The 6793-nt window shown below is 34.0% G+C and overlaps 1 long non-coding RNA gene across 1 annotated transcript in view; it reads right to left on the bottom strand.

Annotated features, from left to right (window-relative positions):
- Nucleotides 1-5012: 5012 nt before the first annotated feature.
- LOC121029127 (uncharacterized) overlaps nt 5013-6793 on the bottom strand; it is a 13446-nt gene continuing 11665 nt past the window's right edge. The window contains exon 3 of the long non-coding RNA XR_005789604.1: nt 5013-5200. This is a non-coding gene — a long non-coding RNA (uncharacterized LOC121029127). The remainder of the gene's footprint in view (nt 5201-6793) is intronic.

Raw genomic sequence — 6793 nt, 5'->3', positions numbered from 1 at the left:
TGAATGGGTAAGGAAGATGTGATGTATAAACACAATGACGTATTATTAGCCAGTCATAAAAAGGAATGAAATTTTTCCACTTGCAACAGTATGCATAGACCTAGAAGGTATTATGCTGGGTGAAATAAGTCAGACAGAGAAAGACAAATACTGTATGATTTTGCTTACATGTGGATTGTAAAAAACAAAACAAAACAAATAAAAGAAAAGACAACAAAACAAATGAACAAACAAAACAGAAATAGACTTATAAATACAGAGAACAAATCGGCGGTTTCCAGAGGGAAGGGAGAAGGGGGGAATGGGCAAAATAGGTGAATGGGATTAACAGGTACAACTTCCAGTTTTAAAATAAATAAGTCATGGAGATGTAAAATACAGCATAGGGAATATAGCCAATAATATTATAACAAGTTTGTATGGTTACAGATGATAACTAGGCTTATTGTAGTGATCATTTAATAATGCATATAAATGTTGACTCAGTAATCTATACACCTGAAACTACTATACGTGTCAACTGTTCTTCAATGAAAATTTTTTTTTAGCAGATAGGTGGTGATGATTCCACTTTAAAAAAAAAATTTTTTTTATGGGAGCTCGCATTTTACTTTGTATAGCTTGTAGGGTATGACTTTTTTTTTTCAAAGAGCACATACCCCTTTACAATCAGGGAAATAACTGGAATCCTGTGATGATTCCACTTATATCATGAATATGGTTTCTGGACCTCTTATCCTCCTCATAATTATGCAAATTATTCAGCTAAGTTCAAATAAATAACAGAAATAATAGTTTAAATTTGCAGTACAGCTCTTGAAATGCTTTGGAGAAAGTATGATATAAAACCCCATAACATCAAAAAAGCAAAAATGTTGCAGTGAGATGAAGAAATTGAAGAGCCCAATGTGGAAGACAGACTTCACTACTTCTTTAACAAAAGGTTCTACCCAAATGTTGTGATCCAGTATGTGAAACATGATCTGAGGGAGGCTGTGGGAAAGACCGCTGGAGAGGGAGTTGGATGACTTGAGTTCTAGTCTGGGCTCTGCTGCTCAATGAGTATGTGCCCTTGAACAAATTAATACTCTTCAGCCACCACTTATTTTATCTAAATAATCAGAGAATTAGATTAGCACATTTTGCTTTAATTTGAGAGAGAGAGAGAGAGAGAGAGAGAGAGAGAGAGCACGAGCAGAAGAGGGGCAGAGAGAGAGAGGGAGAGAGAGAATCCCAAGCAGGCTCCATGCTGTCAGTGCAGAGTCTGAGGTGAGCCTCGATCTCATGACCCTTGAGATCATAACCTGAGCTGAAATCAAGAGTCGGATGCTTAACTGAGTCACTCAGGGCCCCTGGGTCAATATATTTTATTATAAGATTTCTATTGGTCTCTAAGTACTCCACGTAAGACCCATGTAGGAAAATTTTAGAGTTACTTATTTGGTGAAGATTATTTGGAATTTGTTCTGCATATGGATACTGGAAAAAGCAACAAAGTGCTTGGTGGAACTAGAAAGTGGGAGGACATAATTGAAACTGTTAATGAGTTACTTCAGGGGAGGCAGTGAAATAGTAGGCACTTATTTCACTGCTTATCTTTCAATTTGTACAGGTCAAGGGGCACTTTCTAAAATATATGCTACTTGTTTCCGAACTTTGTTCCCTTAGGAAAGAAATAATTTTGGTGATTGATGTGATTAATGATAATATTTATAAAACTTAGTTATGGCATTTAGCCATCTGTCATTTAGCCTTTTTACGGGTGGTGTTTGTATCTTTTCTGGTTTTGATGTAACTAGCTACTTTTGTGTATTTCTACACAGGAGGGTGGCTGTCTCTGTCATACTACATGAGCTTCTGGTAGAATAAGATTGGGGGAAAAAATTGAATTGAGAGTTGATTTAAAAAAATGATTTTATGCTAGGATATGGCAAAGCCAGAAATTATTTTCTAGGCAATAATTAAAAATTACTTTGATTTTTTCTTTTCTTGCTCAGTTATTTTTTATTTTATTATTTTATTTTCTTATTTTGTTTCAAAATGGGTTGTTAATGCAGCATGTTCTCTACAGCACATGGTCTAATTAAGTGGTCTCTTTACTATCTATTTACAAGGCAAAAAAATCAAAAACAGCAGTAGCCATTGTCACATTGACAATGCTGCCATTAGCACAGGTCACAAGTTTATTAAGAAAAATAATTATACCAAAATCATTGTTCAGATGTTTATGTACATTTTCATTGTTTTACTATTTTTCCTAGTTCTTATCAATATTGATTGATAAATCTCCTGAAGATCAAAGCCAACATATTTCAACATTTGAAAATAATGGGAAAATAGTTTCGGTTGTACAACCTAGGAAGACTGAACATAAAAGGAGACTCAGAAGAAGAGAGAAAAATATCAATGCAATACTAGAGTAAAATGATGAGAGAGATTTAGCGGTTAATTTTTTTGATGAGTATATGCTTACTTGAAAATTTATCTGTAGTTTTAGAATATGTTGGATCCAGATATAGAGGCTCCTCAACAAATGACAAATGATAACACATTAAATCACTCCACAGGTTTATACAGTTACAGGGTAGAAAAGGTTATTTGCTAAATTTTATTTTATTTTATTATATCAGCTATTTTATTTTTACTTTTTTGAGATTTTGTTTTTAAGTAATCTCTACACCCCAACATGGGGCTTAAATTTACAACCCCCAGATCAAGTGTTGCATGCTCTACCAACTGAGCCAGTCAGGCACCCGTTTGTTGGATTTTAATGTGCTGAATGTTTATTTCAAATCTATTTGTCAAAGTAAAGAATGGTAACAAATGCCTTTAATCTGAACAGGATGGATCTTAACGAGACATTAATGATTGAATTTCAGGGACTAATAATCTATTTACAGTAGTTCCTAATTTTCTCAATTGTTTATTTGCATGTTAAATGTAAAACTTGGAAGTTAAGTATAGCTTTAACATTGAATTAGAACAGTCACACATGAATTACTTAATAGCTTACCTGGATTTTAGTATACTGACCTGTATTTCATTTTCATGGCCTACTTTTAAATTCAATTGAGTCACATAATGGACTGTAATTGAGTCACAAAACAGGAAACAAGCTTGTGCCAACTATATGGGACAGACTTGGCATATGTGATGTCTTCACTCTGTTAGTGGAAAGTCAGTTCTGATAATCAGTCAGTTTATCATAAGCATTTCCCTCACCTGGTGAGACAGGACATAGTATAGGTCCATGTCCTTTACCTGTAATTATGAGATCCAAAAGGCTCTGAAAAGAGGAAGTATTTTAGAAATGCAAAACCTGATCTGACCTGAACTCATTTAGCAGTAAAAACTACTGAACTGACATGTGACTTGTATAGCTTCTCATATGGTTTACTACAGAAATATTAATGTGTTTGATAAAGGGGTGCTATCTAGATCCTGCTGGAATGTGTCATAATATATGACATATGTACCCTTTTTTTCTTTCTAAAATCTGAATTCCAAAACATATAGGGCCTCAAGAATATCTTTTCTTTGATCTGAAATCTCCTAATGACTATTTCTCAATGTTGAGTCACCCTTTTGCAAAAAATCTTTTCTGCAACTTCCCAAGTACGTTCATGATTATTGCATTACTATTCCAAGTGTTAAAGGCAAAATCTTGCTTTTATCCTCTCTGTGGTGGAGGCCAAATGGCTTGCTGAAAAAAGCCCAAGCTATAGCGTTAAAGAGATTTAAAATCAGATCTTGTTTGGGCTATACACAAACAAGGTGTGGGATCTTGGTCAAGTTATCTAATACCTCTAAGCATTACCTTTGTTTACTTGCAAAATTTTGATGCTGATACCTACATCCCCTCCCACCCTCTTTTTTTTTTTTTGGTCTCAGTCTCAAAATATGAATCCTGGTGAGGTGGAGTACGGTCCTTAGCCTTTACCACAGTTAGATTCCATTGCTAGTTCTTTGCGATGAGGATACGTAAAAATGTTAATTGTATGCATGCATAGCAGCTGTAAAATTTACTCCTGCCTTTTCTGCTGGGGCTTCAAGAAACCTAGTTTAGGTATAAAAAACTAGAAAAGTAAATAAAATAAACAGAATTGACATTGGAATTATTAGGGAAAACAAACTAGTCATCTAAGGTGTGCTCTGGCAGCAGAATTATGGGAAAGAGGTAAAAATCATGACAACGGATACTTTGAAAAATTATTGGGTTGCATTAATAAAAAATCTTTTATGACATTATTTTGGACATAATTTCTGATTAGGGGTGGAGGGAGGGTGCTCTGGAATCTTCAAATTTTCCATCAATATCTCTGATGCATAGTATGTAGCTTCAAAGGATTCATGACAAATTATGGTGCAGAAATCAAATATGTATTTAAATTGTTTATTATATATATATATTTTCCTACTAATGGTCCTTGTTTTGAGTTTTTAATGTTTATCTTTTGAAAATTGTTTCTTTTCTTGCATAGCGCTTTTGTTGACAGTTGAGGTTACCATTAGGAGATCCATCACCAGTCAGAAGGTTTTGCTTTACAGCAAACCACATGTACATACTCCATTTTCAATTACTCATTAATATTCAAGGTCTTTCAGACTGGGAACATTGGATGACACTCAGTATAAGAAATCATATGGTTACCATGGAGATTTGGAGCTATTCTAGATATTTGACCTCTTTTCTTTACTGCAGGTAATTTATTTTATCACATCAAAAGTTGCTTCCCAGGATAGAGTTTACTCTTTGATAAGTGTCTTTATGATTCCTTAATGCCACTGGTCTGAAAGGTATGTTTTTATAGATATATTTTGTTCTTATGTGTTTTTAGTCCATAATATTATCTTTGAAAATTACTAATGATAATGATAATAGGCATCATTTATTGTGCACCTACTATATAGCTCACACATGATCTCATTTAATTCTCAAAACCTTTCTTTGTGGTAGTATTATCAATTAGGATTAAGGTTGACAGAGAGAGAAGAATTATATACCACTAAACAATGGCTTAAGTAGATGGTTTATTTCTCTTTCCTGTTCCAGTATTCCAGAAACAGTCCAGGGATGATATGACGTAGTGGCAGGGATTCAATCTTTGTTTTATACTTCTGGCATACGTAGCTTTCATTCACAAGGCTACCTCAAGGACAAAGCAGGCTGTTATAGCCCTGCCATCACGTCATTTTCCAGCTGTTGGAAAAAGGAAGGGTGCAAGAGGTCACACCCTCTTTCTTTAAAGACACTTCCCAGAAGTAGCACATACCATTTCCACATATATCCCAGAACTTAGACCACACCTAGTTGTAAAAGAATTTTTTTTTCCATCATTTATGTGTCTAGCTAAAAAATTAAGATTCTTTTGCTGAGGAAGAAGGGGAGAATAGATATTGAGAGACAGCAGTATCTGTTGCATTTGAACTATTATTATCCCCATCTCACAAATGGAGACACTGAATCATAGAGAAAGTAAGCTAAGATCTCACAGCTGGTACAGCCAAGATTCAAACCCAGATCTATCAAACTTCAGAGCCCTTAAGCACTACTTTGGAGTACCTCTACCTTAAAACAGTTATTTGACTTTATTCTGTCTCTTCATCTAAATTAGTATAAAGAAAACCTTTCTGGGGCACCTGTGGCTCAGTTGGTTAAGCATTCAACTCTTGATTTTTGGCTCAGGTCATGATCTCACAGTTCATGGTTTTGAGTCCCATGTGAGGCTCTGTGCTGGTAGCGTGGAGCCTGCTTGGGATTCTCTCTCTCTCTCTCTCTCTCTCTCTCTCTCTTTGTCTCTCAAAATAAATAAATAGACTTAAAACCAAAAACCAAAAAAACCCACCTTTCTGACTAAGTTGCTAGGTCAACCTATTGAAACAATGGAATTCTTTATTTTACTAAGTGTTCTTGGCAAACAACATAGTACTGGTATCAACTTGTGCAATGAAGACTTTACTTCTGCTGACCTTTTGGGTAAGTGGATTCACAGAATTTAGTGACAGGTTTAGAAAATTGCCGAGCTGACAGATTAAAGTCTTATTGCCAGTCTTCTACTTGTTCAAGGTTGCAAAAGGTTTAAGTGTCATTAAAATATGCTTTGCTATCTTATTGATGGTTTAGATTTTAAACAAGGCAATAAAAAACAAGGTTTCCAATAGGATCAATAAGAATAAATAGAAGGAATATTTACTGTATGAAAAAAACAGTATTATTATGATTTATTCTTCAAAGATAAAATTTTAAGTTAATGATAGCAATTCTTAGAATAAATCAAACCATACTTTTTCTAAGTTATTTGAAAATTATCGCATTTAGGTGGTTAACCTGTGATTCTCTAATATCTCACTTGAGTAAAAATCTAAATCATACAACATATTATGAACTAAGGCTCTCTTCCTTCCTTCAATTTCATAGTTTTTTGTTTTGTTTTGTTTTTTGGCTCCAGTTTTATTCAGCTTCTTGTCTCTGCCTAGTTTGTGAGGGTTTTTAATCTTTCTTATGTCTGCCTATCCCTCTGCTTTTCTAGCGAGAGCATCTGCATGTGAATGAATACATCAACAAACAAGTAAATACCATGTTTTATAAATGTCACAACTTAATGTTACTTTGTTGCTTAAACTTTTCAACATTTTACAGAATCTCTACACATTTATCAATACTTCTCTCATCGCTCCTCGGCCTTTTGTCTAAGATTAAGTGTCTAAGATCAATCTTCTCAAGAATACTATTAAAATAAATTATATATATTATATTATATTATATTATATTATATTATATTATATTATATTA

This window comes from Herpailurus yagouaroundi, unplaced genomic scaffold, assembly GCF_014898765.1.
Source record: "Herpailurus yagouaroundi ecotype Mexico unplaced genomic scaffold, PumYag 139, whole genome shotgun sequence".
Classification (NCBI taxonomy): Eukaryota; Metazoa; Chordata; class Mammalia; order Carnivora; family Felidae; genus Herpailurus; species Herpailurus yagouaroundi.
The sequence above is the reverse complement of the archived record's forward strand: the minus strand, read 5'-3'. Positions and strand labels throughout refer to the sequence as shown.